The sequence below is a fragment of the Schistocerca serialis genome, chromosome 6, assembly GCF_023864345.2.
Source record: "Schistocerca serialis cubense isolate TAMUIC-IGC-003099 chromosome 6, iqSchSeri2.2, whole genome shotgun sequence".
In the NCBI taxonomy this organism is placed as follows: domain Eukaryota; kingdom Metazoa; phylum Arthropoda; class Insecta; order Orthoptera; family Acrididae; genus Schistocerca; species Schistocerca serialis.
Genome location: NC_064643.1, coordinates 530,690,477 through 530,707,639, shown reverse-complemented (window position 1 = coordinate 530,707,639; position 17,163 = coordinate 530,690,477).

Sequence of the window (17,163 nt, the reverse complement as noted above, 5' to 3'; positions counted from 1 at the left end):
CCATCAGTCCCCTAGAACTTAGAACTACTTAAACCTAACTAAGCTAAGGACGTCACACACATTCATGCCCGAGGCAGGATTCGAACCTGCGACCGTAGCGGTCGCGCGGTTCCAGACTGTAGCGCCTAGAACCGCTCGGCCACCCCGGCCGGCTATGTCGCCACAAACAGCACCCTGTGCTCTTGGATAGTCCTTGTCACCTATGTATGAAAATCCAAACCTAATGCAGTTATCAACGTACTCTTTTTGCTCACATGGTTCACTTTTGTCGAACTGACACACATCACTAGAACCTGAATGCCCTGTTCACACAACACCAACCTGCGATTTTGTTTAACCCTGTTTCCCCTTCAAACTCTCTCTTTTCAACCAGTTATCCATTTTAATTTGAACAGAAGCGATTCTGATACACAACTGGTAACTTACTGCATTTGCCACAAGGAAAGAAGAAGTGGACTATTGTCGAAAAATCAAAGGCCTGGTCACCATTTCATCGTTCCCTAGTGGGGTCGTCGTAGTGTTGTTAGTACACAAAGAAGTTGGTAGACCAAATTTCCTTTGTAACTAAATCAAATCGTTAAATAACTAATTCAGACATTAGCAGTAAATATTCATTTATTGTGGAGATAATGTGATAAATTCCCGAAGTGACACATATGTAACAAGGGTCATTATAGGGTTAACTTAACAGTAAAACAACAACTACTAAAATTATTCGACATTTTCGCACACCACTCAGTATATTTCTACCGCCCAATCAATGTTTTGAACACGTACATCTGGACGTAATAGGAGTTTTATTATCATCTGAGGGGTTTTCTTACTGCCGCACCGTAGTTGATCGATTTACATGTTGGACAGAGTTTTTCCCGATGGCAGATATCACAGCACAGAGAGGAGATACTATCTTTTTCTGTGGATGGATCACCCATTTTGGGGTTCTTTATGCATCACCATAGATCAGGGCAGACAATTGATTTGTATACCTGTTCAGGGCTCTCGGCGCGCTGTTGACCACAGCATACCAAACAGTGGCAAATGGTCTACTGGAACGATTCCATCGAGAGATAAAGGTATCATTACACTGTCACAATTCGTTGCATTCGATGGAAACTCTACCCATCATTCAACCGGTAGTCCGCTCATCTATAAGGGAATTAGGTACCACAGTAGCCGAGTTGATATACAGACAACCAGTTCACCTACTGGGCGAATTCTTCAATGGCACTCCAAGTGACGTGATCGAAGCATTGGACTTCGTTACTAAGCTGCAGTCACACATATGACAACTGCGTCCAGTAGCATCGAGGACACAGCAATTTCGTCATCCAATTGTTTGCAGTGTGATGTGTCGCTCACAAAAGTTTAATGACCAAGGAAAGAAACGTCTGTTTCAGCGATAATAACAAAATCACAATTACAGTGACTCAAACAGGTGTGAAAACTTGACAGCATGGCGATTCCAGAATTTGACAAGTAACACAATTGGATCTACAAATACACTTGTATGAAAAATATTCTAAGTCCAATGAAGCTGTCCTGAATAACACCAGCATAGGAACAGAAGAGTCTATCCTGGGTACAAACTAATTTCACGAAGGGAAACAACGATGAATGCTGAATACAGCGGCTTCGGTCTCTACAATGGGCTTCGAGAACGTTCGAAGTCGATGGGGTGAGTAGAACTCGCCCAGAGGCTACGAGAGACTCTCGAAGCTGGAATAAATGACTTGGGCAACTCTGACGCCAACCTTTGTAGCGGCCGGCGGCGGAATGCTCGCAGCGCTATTTTCTGGTCACGTGTGTGGCGCTCGCAAATAGGTCTCTTGGAAGTGGCGGCCTCTGCTAGCGCCGGTACCGCGCTCTGGTGACCGCCCGTTACTGCGGCAGGGCGAGCGCGCGAAGCTGAGGCGTGCAGGGGCCATGTAGGCTACACGCGTGCCCGGTGTGCCCGAGGGGTTGCCGATCGTTTTTGCGAAGATGTTAGGTATAGCACTGTCAGTTGTCAAAATGCAAGCAGGTTTTCGCTCAACACCATGCCGTTCGTAAATCATTACAGCCACCTTATGGTGGACCTTACAACATGCTCAGCAGAAGTGAAAAGCAGTTTAAGTTAGAAATTGAAGAGATTGCAACTACAGTTTCAGTCGACTGGTTAAAGCCTGTTCACTGCATCTCCTACACCAACTGGGACAAAGCATCCAAACAATTCTCCACTCCATATCCTAGCCCAGGTGCACCGCAACTGCTATCGAGCAGCAAAGCCAGTGACTCCTCAACAGACGAAACCAAGCAAGCTGTTGTGCTTCAATTGTTGATATCGTTAAAATAGAGGGGGGGGGGGGGGGGGGGTAAGGCATGTTATTCGGTGATAGCGTAACCACTAATGTTTCTTATTCTTTATTTTTCGTTGGTTGCTGTGTGTATCCAGATATATCACTCACTTGCGTATTCTGTGTGCTATGTTTGTTAAATGCTGGAAATAAATATCTTGTTATCAGACGCAACAGTTCCAATGCAGTCTGCAAAACCATAACTCATAACCACAAAATGGAAATGAAATTTGAATTCGTAAAACATATCATTCACGAGATTTTGTTTTACAAAAATTATTTACCTTGTTCTGAGGTTCATATTTTGCTAGAAATCTCAGGTAATCGAGAATCCATAAAATCTACAACATTTCGTCAAACTTGCTGCATTGAGGACTTATCCGAATGAGGCAGAGTTAAACTATGTAGTAAATAATGTTTTCATCACACAACTGATTCATCTTGATGTTAAAACCAAAGTTTCACTCATAATTTTGCACTGTTAAATTAATAGAACAGCGCTTGAAAAATCACAACTTCAAGAAAAGTGAAATATAATTTTGTCGAGTGATTACAAAGTTTTCCATGTAGGTCCTACTGTTGTGAGGGGTCCACTTCTACATGAAGCCCGATTTTGTAATATAATTCATGAAAAATGACCTGAAACGATTGTCATATGTTGAAGAAATTGTATTTTTGACACCATTCAACCAAAGACGTTGCCTGAGTGGCAGAATCGATTGTAAGTAGGGGCGCGCGGAGCACAGCAGTAGTTGCCGATGCACTCTGTCATAAGTAGAATGTAAGACATAAAGCTAGTGGCTAGCTGGGAGAATTTAGTTGTTGGTCTATGGACGAATGATGTTGTTTATACTCACACAGAGCCAGTAAAAGTTAGGTCGTAGTTATTTCTACAAAAGTGTCAGAACACAATTCTTTACCGAATCAAATCAATGAACTTCCCGTCGACATTCTTATGCTCCGCCTTGTCTTTTTTTCATTAATTTGATTGTAGAATTTTTGTCTTTTTTTTTTTACTCTATATTTGTTAGGCTATAAAATTATCAATATTTGAAGTGATACTTACCGTTAACAAATATTGACCACTGTCCATGGCAAACAGAGAAGAGTAATGAATTGATACTGTAACTCAAAGCGAAAGCAAATGGAAACAAATTGTGAGGTAATGGAATTTTGTATGTTTAGTTTTAAGAATGCAGCAATGCGATATGTGGATTCCGTTCAGTTTTACAATGCTGACCCTTATCAGTGCCTCATACTCTTCCACGCTGTGTTTATTTATATCCAATGAATATGCTTTTAAAAGGAGTGATTTTAATATCAGAAAAATATTAAATGTGCCAGAATCAGAAAGGTATTAATGTTTGCAACAGTTTCAATGCGGGCAGCATTGCATAGCACTGGGCCAATATCGAGTATTTTCGTTGAATATTTGCAAGGTTATTCATTTATCAGCCAATCTACTGACATTATTTGTATGAGGTTAATTTACCACCTGCATTGCACTTCGCCGTGCCAAGATTAAATATTTTCTATGCCTACTGTGGAGAGAACAGAATAACAAGATTACATCCGTTGCGGCTCTAGAGCTAAGGAAAATTTATTTGATTGTTATTTGCACAGAGAATTTTGTCAGTTTTATTGTACAGGGCCATATAACTCAGTGCTCATGAGACTGGGTAAATTTCGGGGGGACTGATTTCGTTATAGGCATTGCATACTGGTTTTCCAGCTTAACTTGTGTAATTTTGTGGATTATAGTAAAACTGATTAAGCACACCATCTGCTCAACAACACATCACACAGAAAATTTCCATGACACAAACAGAAAACAGAAAAAATTTATAAAGAACGTTACACTTGCTAATAGCTCTGCCAGTCCTTTACTTTGAGAATTTTCTTTGATATTAAAACAGTCAGGTATATATATTCTGTTTCTCAGCCACTATGTAGCTATAATAGTAGTTTGATTTTTTTTTTTTTTTTTTTTTTTGCGCAACGCAAACTAACTTGTACAAAAGTTCTTTCACAATTCATCGACATTCTTATGCACCGCCTTGCTTTTTTTTTCATTAATTTAATTGTAGAATTTTTGTCTTTGGCTTCGTACTCTATGACACCGCGGAAAAGTGTTAAGATTCTGGCGCGTACTAAAACAATTAGAGACACCGAAATAGACGATTTTCCGATTATTGACAATAATGTCGAGAATGATAGTAACCACTCTGCCCTGCAACAGTTGCAAAGCAACATAGAAAACGTGAGTTCCATTTCCAAAAATAATGTACAGTTTTCTGACAGTATGATTTCACCCAGTTTACCATCTACCCAGACTGTCGACTCCGGTATAGCGGACGACACTGAGGTAGATACTGCTAACGCACAGGTTTCAGAATACAATTCTTTAGCGAATCTAGGCAATGTACTTCCCAGTTATAGTAGTCAGTCTGAATGCCAATAGTAAGTCAGAGAGCACAGTAGCGCAGATTCCATTAGCGGTAGTTATGCAGATAATGCAACAAACGAGACGTCCATGGTTGTAGACGATGTCTCTGCCCCACAAATCACAACACAGGTGACACCCGACGCATCAGTTGAAAAAGAATACGGAAGGGATGCTTCAAAATCTCATGCAAATGATGTTTAATCTGAATACTCAGTTCAATGAACAACTTTCCAGCACACGAGAAAAACAAGATGGCAATTCCACTCAGTTCAATTAACAATTTTCCAGCATACGTGACGAGCTTAAATCGTACACAAAAACGATTGATAACTGTTTTACACAGGTAGATGCAGATGTTAAGGCCAGTGAAAAACGTCTTTCCGATAAAACTGAAGCCTCTGCCAGGCAATGCGCAAACAGTACCAAACCTTTGAGAGATGACATACATGCTTAAGACATCAATGTAGTGAAACCTAGAAAAACCTTACAGATGAAATCCAATGAGTTAATAAAAAAATAGATCAACAAGACACTCGATTAGATGCACGTCTAAAAGTACACACTGATACCTCAGAAATGCGATACCAATCCTTTCTCCGTCAACACGCAGAGGAAACTAATCAGTTTTTACAGTCATTAGCACTACAAAAACAGGAAGTAGAACAGAACCCGTGTTGACGCTTATATACAGGGTGTTACAAAAAGGTACGGCCAAACTTTCAGGAAACATTCCTCACACACAAAGAAAGAAAATATGTTATGTGGACATGTGTCCGGGAACGCTTACATTCCATGTTAGAGCTCATTTTATTACTTCTCCTCAAATCACATTAATCATGGAATAGAAACACACAGCAACAGAACGTACCATCGTGACTTCAAACACTTTGTTACAGGAAATGTTCAAAATGTCCTCCGTTAGCGAGGATACATGCATCCACCCTCCGTCGCATGGAATCCCTGTTGCGCTGATGCAGCCCTGGAGAATGGCGTATTGTATCACAGCCGTCCACAATACGATCACGAAGAGTCTCTACATTTGGTACCGGGGTTGCGTAGACAAGAGCTTTCAAATGCCCCCATAAATGAAAGTCAAGAGGGTTGAGGTCAGGAGAGCGTGGAGGCCATGGAATTGGTCCGCCTCTACCAATCCATCGGCCACCGAATCTGTTGTTGAGAAGCGTACGAACACTTCGACTGAAATGTGCAGGAGCTCCATCGTGCATGAACCACATGTTGTGTCGTACTTGTAAAGGCACATGTTCTAGCAGCACAGGTAGAGTATCCCGTATGAAATCATGATAACGTGCTCCATTTAGCGTAGGTGGAAGAACATGGGGCCCAATCAAGACATCACCAACAATGCCTGCCCAAACGTTCACAGAAAATCTGTGTTGATGACGTGATTGCACAATTGCGTGCGGATTCTCGTCAGCTCACACATGTGGCGGTGAATCGAGGAAATACAGTACATACTGACGAAACTAAAATGAACTCTAACATGGAAATTAAGCGTTTCCGGACACATGTCCACATAACATCTTTTCTTTGTTTGTGTGTGAGGAATGTTTCCTGAAAGTTTGGCCGTACCTTTTTGTGACACCCTGTAGATTCCGTTACAGACGTTGCACGTCGCAAATCTCGCATTCTATTGAAAATTGCATCGACAATACAGAGCAATATTTTACTGAGGAATTAACCATGACCTCTGTTAACCACATGAAATTGTCAGTTTTTCCTCCAACGCTACCGTCAACAACAGTACGTTGATAATCTCGGAAAATATTAATGATCCAATTGCGCCTACCAAATCTGATAACAAAGCTAAGTTTCCCACGTCAGAACTTTCATTAGATTTCATTGGTACTGACGACAATACCGCCTGGAGTGACGGTCATGGCCGCTCTATTGAGCCACCCACGCAGTCTGAAACAGCTAATAGTTAACTTATCAAGCCCCATATTCAGCGTGATGACACTAACAGTAAAGAAGTTTTCTTTCAACCTGAAAATGGTACACACAAATGTCGCTCTTGTCATGAAAACCTTCTGTTCACACCACAGCTCTCCGCTTCATCGTGTGCCTACACTTCTGCCTCAGTCAATCTTTGTGCTGATAAATGCTATTCCCCACCGATCGATGTGCAAACCAGGTTCATACAGCAAAATCAAAACCAAACAAACAGCTTTTATTTCCCTCTGATTAATGATGCGAACAATCAAGCATCAGACGCCACATTCAGTCCCAACACAGAACAGTGTTTGCTTCCTTCCGTGCTGCATACCAGAAATATTAGATTGTCACAGCAATTTTTCGAAGAACAAGACGATTAGATTGTCACTGCAATTTTTTGAAGGACAAGACGATTTCCCTTGCACTGAATCTTTGAACTGTGCAACTAACACTGCACAAAAGCAAACTACTTATACACCTCACAGCCCACTGACATGCTTAGCAGCCCATTTTGAGAAGCAAAATTTTTCTAACAACACTTATGTTCGATCTACTATAGCTACGGATACCTGTGAAACCACGCAATATATCACCATTCCGTTCATGTCTTTCAAAGCAGCTACGTATATTCATTCATGACAACCAACAATCAGCACGCAAAATTAACAGCTACAAGAAAACGATCTCCATTACCGCAGAAAATAAAACACAGCAACTTCCTCAGGTTATATACGACCCGGGACATCCGGGAGATCCGGGAAAAACCCGGGAATTTTTTCGTCCGGGAGAAAACCGGGAAAAACCCGGGAATTTTTTAGAATTCCGGGAATTTTTCATTGTTTCAGTTACCAGTTAATTTTTTGTGATTTTGATTGGTAAGAACCAATACTCTCACGAAGGATATTACTGTATCCCGGTTCTGCAGAATAATACTGCAGCAATAAAACATGAACGAGAGAAAAAAAAACGAAAATAGAACTTAAGTCGCAAAGGAAATGCGCCATATACAACAACAAAACACAGTGCTCTTACAAGCGTCTGCCAACCAAAGTGTGTCAAAGGCTTTAGGAAGAATATGCAGTGCTTACTAACAACAAATTGCCTCCGATGAGCGTGACGTGACAGCTGTTTACATTAGATTCATTTGAGCAGTTGCGGGCGGGCTCTTGCGCATGCGCAGTTGAGTGGCGTATGGGTAGTACCTTCTCCCGCTTCTGGCAACAGATGAGTGGCTGGGCGTCACTATCTAAATTGCTCCGGTTCGGAAATATCGTAGATCCGGGGCTGATGCACAGAGCAGTCTGAGTTGTTGTGGGGAGGTGGGTAGCCTCCACAAGTCTTGAGTTTACATTTAGTGATTTTGCTGTTTGCTCTTCGTTTATTGCTCTCACATTAAATGAAAACAAAATGGATTTCTGTGGCCGGGAGATATCAAATACGTTCGCATAATTACGGAAGGCTAAAATATGTTGTTAGTTTCAGGTTTTATTCCCACCTTTCCGACATTCAAGCATTAATCGCCTTGCAGAAGAATGAAGTTATTTTTGTCGCTTTGCTAAAGAGATTTGGCTTTTATTAATCTTTTGCGTTGAGGCAGTCAATTTATTTGAAACGAAGTGTTTAATTTCACACTGTTGGCTAGTTTCAACTGTTCGCTGCATCTGAAGTGCACGTTTCCCTCTTCTAGCTCGTATGGCATTATGCCATAATAAAGAACCAAACATAAGATAATACGGTACTGGTACTCCAAGAAAATTTACATCCGAATCTGGACATACGATTGTGCACTTTAAGCCGAATTATGCATTTTCGTATGGTTCACGAGTTTTATGACATAATGCAAGATTTTTTAATGTTTTACACGTACGAACATGCGGGCTTCCTGCGCCATCGTAGCTGCGCAAGCGCGGTGACGCCTGTCATCTGGCGACTGCTGAAACGAACCAATTTCTAACAGGTCACGGGAAAATATTGCGAATGGTGGTTTGAAAAGTGTTACTTTGAAAGTAAATTTTCTTTTACGCAAGATGAACTATGTGCAAGAATGTACAATGAATTTCTTAAATCACAGAGCGTTTGACTCTCATTTAAAAATCAACTCTTTGAGGACGACCATCTTCAAGGATTTCGAGCCTAGATCAGACATTTACGTCGTTATTAAAAATTTTACTGGCATATTTGTGTGAAGTATCTTTAAGTGTAACACTCGCCAAAAGATCAGCATTTTATATGTGGAAGCTTAGCTTCTCTTGCAGCTTATTAATCTTCGAGAGCAATATTATTTGTGAAAGCTTTGTTTTTCTTGTAGCAACACTATGTATATTAATTTAAACCATTAACTTCTCTTTTTTGTGTGTTCGCGTTATTTAAGAGTGATCTTGCTATTGGTTGACTACATCACGTGTCCTATGCTGTAATGAGGTGGCGAGATCACGTGACATGAGCTACGGCTGGCTTACAAAAGCGTATCGCAATCTCGATTTCATTGCTTCGGAAAATAACGTGCAGTGTTTGGCGGAATTTGAATTTATACCTCCGTAAAAATGCAGCGTGCATGTTGCTGCACATCAAAGATCTTTCCAAAACGTATTTTTTTCCCCTGGGTTTCGTTTTCTAAAGTGCCGGCAGATTCTACGTCTGTGTAGAAAACCATAAACTGTCAAAAGACTGATAAGTTTTACAGTGCCACTCAACACGGATAAAGTGTATTTTCACCCGGGAGAAAGTGTATTTTCAACCGGGGAATCCGGGAAAAATCCGGGAATTTTTTTCCTTGTCCATGTAGACACCCTGTTCCTGGAAGTCACATTCAGAATATCAGCGCAAACGCAGATGTTAGTCTGACCAAACAGAGTTTTATTATCGGCGATGAGCCAGCCCAATCTGGTGTCACAGCCCGTAAGAATGATGGTCACAACAGTTCGAATTTATTTCAACAGCCCACTTCTAATTCTAACGAACAGCGTACTCACTCTGATTACGTTAGGTAACTACAACTGGCAGCAGCTTTCATAAAAAAACATCTTCTGGCACAGTTGACCTTACACTGTCAAGCAACATTGGTGATATTTCAGATGAAATTTGTGAAACCGCTCAGAGTAATATCTTCAGCACCTGTAAAGAAAAACCTAAGCCACAAAAGCAACGTCGTAGGAAGCATATTCAGAAGACCAGTACACATGCAGATGTCATTTTATGTGAACATGATTTTATTTTCTACTACAAATCAGTTCTATCTAACGATACAGCTCGTCAAAATAATGCGAAAAACAGTTGCAAATTATTTTCGTAACGCCGTGCGGGATTAGCCGAGCAGTGCAGAGCGCTGGAATCATGGACTGTGCGGCTGGTCCCAGCGGAGGTTCGAGTCCTCCCTCGGGCATGGGTGTGTGTGTTTATCCTTAGGATAATTTAGTTTAAGTAGTGTGTAAGCTTAGGGACTGATGACCTTAGCAGTTAAGTCCCATAAGATTTCACACACATTTGAACTTCGAATATTTTCGTAACAGACTACGCCAGGGGAAGAAAATATTTTATATTCAATTCACCGTTTATTTAATACAAGCAAACACACAGATTCCTATATACCGACCCCTCACAGTCATCCTATACAAACTGAAAACAGCCCCTATAACACTGAGATTTCTCCAATGTTACACATCATTCAAGGTCAAGTTCAGTTGGTAGTACAGCCTGTATCTGCAAGAGGTAACTGCCATGCTGTTCTTGAAACCCGCAGCGACGCGGTCGACTTTACCGTAGGGCCGCAAGCGCCACGCCACAGCTTACTTCAAAGCAATTTAGCGCCACGCCGCCCAAAATAAAAATCTGCTCCGCAAATATCAGGCCCACTGACGTCAAAGCTACTTCCTTTTACTCGCATTGCCCATCTCGTTTTTCAGAAGTGCACAGATCCTATGAATTTAATCGCCAAATCATCAGCAGCAAATCAGTCCACAATAAAACAACCAGCGTTCAGTACCATCACCTCCTGTCAAGCATATTTATTTGAAAACACCGATTTCCAAAACTAAACACATCTACATTCATCTCAAAAATACAGGGTGATTCAAAAAGAATACCACAACTTTAGGAATTTAAAACTCTGCAACGACAAAAGGCAGAGCTAAGCACTATCTGTCGGCGAATTAAGGGAGCTATAAAGTTTCATTTAGTTGTACATTTGTTCGCTTGAGGCGCTGTTGACTAGGCGTCAGCGTCAGTTGATGCTAAGATGGCGACCGCTCAACAGAAAGCTTTTTGTGTTATTGAGTACGGCAGAAGTGAATCGACGACAGTTGTTCAGCGTGCATTTCGAACGAAGTATGGTGTTAAACCTCCTGATAGGTGGTGTATTAAACGTTGGTATAAACAGTTTACAGAGAATGGGTGTTTGTGCAAAGGGAAAAGTTCTGGACGGCCGAGGACGAGTGATAAAAATGTAGCATCCAGCAAGCATTTGTTCTTTCGTTTCAAAGATTGTGTTTAGTGATGAAGCAACTTTCCACACTAACGGGAAAGTCAACCGTCACAATGTCTGTATATGGGGCACTGAGAATCTGCGGGAAACAACTCAGTATGAACGTAACTCGCCTAAGGTGAACGTTTTCTGTGCCATTTCAGCCAATAAAGTTTTTGGTCCCTCTTTCTTCGAAGGTGCTACTGTAACTGGATGTTAAGGATATGGTGTTTCGGCCACCTCTCCAAGCCACCATTGATGATTTGAAACGAGAAATAACAGCAGCTATCTTAGTAGATAGTGTCGGAAGTTCCATGCGGCTTTTCGCGGATGATGCTGTAGTATACAGAGAAGTTGCTGCATTAGAAAATTGTAGCGAAATACAGGAAGATCTGCAGCGGATAGGCACTTGGTGCAGGGAGTGGCAACTGACCCTTAACATAGACAAATGTAATGTATTGCGAATACATAGAAAGAAGGATCCTTTATTGTATGATTATATGATAGGGGAACAAACACTGGTAGCAGTTACTTCTGTAAAATATCTGGGAGTATGCGTACGGAACGATTTGAAGTGGAATGATCATATAAAACTAATTGTTGGTAAGGCGGGTACCAGGTTGAGATTCATTGGGAGAGTGCTTAGAAAATGTAGTCCATCAACAAAGGAGGTGGCTTACAAAACACTCGTTCGACCTATACTTGAGTATTGCTCATCAGTGTGGGATCCGTACCAGGTCGGGTTGACGGAGGAGATAGAGAAGATCCAAAGAAGAGCGGCGCGTTTCGTCACTGGGTTATTTGGTAACCGTAATAGCGTTACGGAGATGTTTAATAAACTCAAGTGGCAGACTCTGCAAGAGAGGCGCTCTGCATCGCGGTGTAGCTTGCTCGCCAGGTTTCGAGAGGGTGCGTTTCTGGATGAGGTATCGAATATATTGCTTCCCCCTACTTATACTTCCCGAGGAGATCACGAATGTAAAATTAGAGAGATTAGAGCGCGCACGGAGGCTTTCAGACAGTCGTTCTTCCCGCGAACCATACGCGACTGGAACAGGAAAGGGAGGTAATGACAGTGGCACGTAAAGTGCCCTCCGCCACACACCGTTGGGTGGCTTGCGGAGTATCAATGTAGATGTAGATGTAGAACTGTTACGCCTGATATGCTACAGAGAGTGTGGAACGAGTTGGAGTATCGGGTTGATATTGCTCGAGTGTCTGGAGGGGGCCATATTGAACATCTCTGAACTTGTTTTTGAGCGAAAAAAAACCTTTTTAAATACTCTTTGTAATGATGTATAACAGAAGGTTATATTATGTTTCTTTCATTAAATACACATTTTTAAAGTTGTGGTATTCTTTTTGAATCACCCTGTATTATGCGAAGCCAAACACAGAGCTGAATCACTTACATCGCGCTATGTAAATACAGCATAGCAGATTCTGCCGCCACTTAAATTACTTGTTATTCGATTATGCTCACCCGGACCGTGGCATTACCACGATTTTGACACCCGTACTCTGAATTTGTTCTTTTTTACGTCAGTTGTAGCTGTGCAACAACTGAATGATATGCACTGAATTTCCATTCCCATCGTATAGCAATAATGACTCGGGGGAGTAGACAACATTCCATTAGAACTACTGACAGCCTTGGGAGAGCAAGGCCTAACAAAACTCTACCATCTTATGAGCAAGATGTATGGGACAGGCGAAATTCCCTCAGACTTCAAGAAGAACATAGTAATTCCAATCCCAAAGAAAGCAGGTGTTGACAGATGTGAAAATTACCGAACCATCAGTTTAATAAGTCACAGCTCAAAATACTAACGCGACTTCTTTACAGACGAATGGAAAAACTGGTAGAAGCTGGCCTCGGGGAAGATCAGTTTGGATTCCGTAGAAATGTTGGAACACGTGAGGCAATACTGACCCTACGACTTATCTTAGAAGAAAGATTAAGGAATGGCAAACCTACGTTTCTAGCATTTGTAAACTTAGAGAAAGCTTTTGACAATGTTGAATGGAATACTCTCTTTCAAATTCTGAAGGTGGCAGGGGTAAAATACAGGGAGCGAAAGGCTATTTACAATTTGTACATAAACCAGATGGCAGTTATAAGAGTCGAGGGACATGAAAGGGAAGCAGAGGTTCGGAAGGGAGTGAGACAGGGTTGTAGCGTCTCCCCGATGCTATTCAATCTGTACATCGAGCAAGCAGTAAAGGAAACAAAAGAAAAGTTCGCAGTAGGTATTAAAATCCATGGAGAAGAAATAAAAACTTTGAGGTTTGCCGATGACATTGTAATTCTGTCAGAGACAGCAAAGCACTTGGAACAGCAGTTGAACGGAATGGACAGTATCTTGAAAGGAGGGTATAAGATGAACATTAACAAAAGCAAAACGAGGGTAATGGAATGTAGTCGAATTAAATCGGGTGATGCTGAGGGAATTAGATTAGGAAATGAGACACTTAAAGTAGTAAAGGAGTTTTTATATTTGGGGAGCAAAATAACTGATGATGGTCGAAGTAGAGAGGATATAAAATGTAGACTCGCAATGGCAAGGAAAGCATTTCTGAAGAAGAGAAATTTGTTAACATCGAGTATTGATTTAAGTGTCAGGAAGTCGTTTCTGAAAGTAGTTGTATGGAGTGTGGCCATGTATAGAAGTGAAACGTGGACGATAAATAGTTTAGACAAGAGGAGAATAGAAGCTTTCGAAATGTGGTGCTGCAGAAGAATGCTAAAGATTAGATGGGTAGATAACATAACTAATGACGACGTATTGAATAGAATTGGGGAGAAGAGGAATTTGTGACACAACTTGACTAGAAGAAGGGATCGGTTGGTAGGACATGTTCTTTTTTGATTTAATAATTGTGTATTAATCACCAATTTGGTACCGGAGGGCAGCGTGGAGGGTAAAAATCGTAGAGGGAGACAAAGAGATGAATACACTAAGCAGATTCAGAAGGATGTAGGCAGCAGTAGGTACTGGGAGATGAAGAAGCTTGCACAGGATAGAGTAGCATGGAGAGCTGCATCAAACCAGTCTCAGGACTGAAGACCACAACAACAACAACAACAGCAATAATGAGAAATTACTGAAGTACCAAGAAGGTAAGTTTTAGCGCCAAGAATAAGACTGTGATTATGAACGAAAATTTACTCGCGCTTATTCCAGCAACAAGAATTTGAAAAGAATATTTTACGGCATTTATTCTACGAAATTTCTATGTAACCAGCTAATTTTTCTTACGCTACAGATATGCACCAGTCTTGACGACATAAATTAATAAATTATTTCTTCAATTCGATGTCTTACATTCTGAAGACGTCGCAGTACTGCTATTATATTTTTAACACTTTTCAGCTTTGTATACTTTTTTGCTACTTTTCAGGAACTATGATACTTGACACTTGTCTTGCAGAAGTCGTTATTTGCATTACCAGTATATCTCAACTTATGCTCATTTTAGTTCTACATGCGAGCCAACATACCTATAAAACACACCAGACTTTTACTTGAAACACTTCCTACGCTTATACAAATTCTACTGGTACCTTGTTTTCACGATTCCCTGATTATTCAGCATTTTGTTAGGTGGCGACGTTCGCGGCAGGGAGAATCTTGCAGGTCGGTCCTCTTACAGCAAGTTTAGGCCTTGTACACTTTTCTGTTTTTCACACAGATGTACATGAAATCAACAGCTGAAAGAGACAACACTTATTTTGACATGTGTCCAGCGGATCACAGCCCTTGGCTGGTCTGACCACTGCAAATACTAACTCAAACATTTTTTCATAATAAGAATTTGTGTCCTTTGGTATATATCTTATATTAATTTATTTCCGATGCTGTTTTGTCTTTGCTGATACTATGTAATGCGCTATTTTTTATGGTGCTATGCTACTCCACTTTGTCATAATTGCACACCCTAGGCAACATGATATTACTATTGACTTTTACGCTATTGCCTGATGAACTATTATTAAATATTTTCTTAGGTTAGCCAGTCTTTGTATTTTACAATGTTGCAATGTTTCATTTATGCCGAGTCTGTGCTATATTTTGCTAAATATATCTTGTGCTTGATGAGTCTAGATTACTTGATTTCACCTGAGTAGATTACGAAATCAATGTACCCTGTAACTCAGGTCCATTGCATAACTCATCTATTTTGTATATTTTCCAGAACCATTGCACTGAAGTTTCATTGTACCCAAACGAGACATCATGCTCATAAATACAAGCACATGAAAGTGTGAAATGTGCCACCCATAAAGGGGTGCAAGAAATGCATTACATAGAAAGCATGACATAAGAAACTTACATGGAACACTAAACAGCATTGACACTTCTCATAATGTTTCCTGGCAGCCCTTTATAAACATTTTTCTGTTATGGTACTAGGTAAATTAGGCAGATTGCCTATAAAGATTTAGGATTACGGATTTTTTTCTCTGCATTTTGTGTTAGATATAAGAGTATTATTAGAATATTTAATCAACGTTCATACCCTAAACTGCACCAATTTTTACGAAATAATGATGGAATGCTGATGTTTAATGAGTTTTCATGCCCTGAGCTGCACTCCAATAATCAGGATTATATTAACATACTGATGATTTTTCTATAATGATATTGTACGATGTTAACATGTATTTTGTGTATGTTGTGTCCTTTTTAGGAAAATTTATCTTACCTTGTACCACATGATTGGAGGTGTTTGTGAAAGACTCGCCATTCCTTATGAGATTGCATATGATACTGCCTTCTTATGTTAGCATGCATGACTGCTTTTTTTTTCAGGTTAATATTCGAATTTTCAGGTTCTACTATTCCTGCAATTCACACTCATCTTTGCATATTTATCTCATTATTTACTGTAACATCATACACTTACCTAGTCAGTAAGCTATATTGCTCTTAGTACTCCTGTCTTTAAGCTTGCATATACTATAACCAAATTTTTCTTTGCTTTGGCCGTAACAGTTCTTGACTCAAGACGAATGATTATTGACTGTTAATCATTTTCTTTACAGATAAAGTGCACTGCCCTAATCAGTCCTTCCCATATCCTTCCCTGCAGATAGGCACATTGTTATAAATATAGCTCATTTACTGGACAACTTTATGAAGCCCCGAGGGTGCCACACAAGACCGCTGAGATCCAGCATTCTAGTCTTCATGACATTTGATGAGGAGTTTGTGTAAGCATTTATGTCAAATGGCCATTGAGAGCAAGGAACTTAAATTTACACTACAATTTTAGGTAGTTATGAACTCTTGCATACTCTATAATGGCCACCTGTAGCCAAAATGTGACTTTGCATTAATATGTATACTTTATATAATGGCCACATGCAGCCATATCATGAGTATTTCTTATTATCCTCTTAAATATTTAGAGAAAGTAACAAGAAATACTCATGGTATGGGTTCATGTGGCCATTATATAAAGTACACATATTAATGCAAGGTCATAGGTTGGCTACAAGTGGCCATTATAGAGTTTGCATGGGTACATAACTACCTTTCTTATTACCTTCTTAAATATTTTGTGTTTTTGTGCATGGAACCATACATGCACATTAACCTGGCCCAGGGTGCTTAGAGCCCCCTTCTCTAAGCACACTTGGATAACTCTCAGCAGGCGCGTCCACATTGCAGCGTTGGGCGCGGCTTTCGAGCTGGTGGCAAAGCTCTGCTGGAGACCCAGTATTGCGGGGTTTAACGCATTCCCCTTGCCACATCAGCAAGGAAGGTGAAGCAGATGCACTTTGGTATGGCGGACTTGGTGTAAGTGGCATCTCATTCCCAGAGGAACCCAAGGGAGGGGTTGACAGAGTTCCTGAGCCCAGAAAGGCAATCGTCTGGTGGACGATTAAAAAACACCTGTTCCTCCAAGTCTGGGGTTTAGGCGTTGGACCTGCACTCCACCCTAACAAAAGAAATCGCATTCAAAAC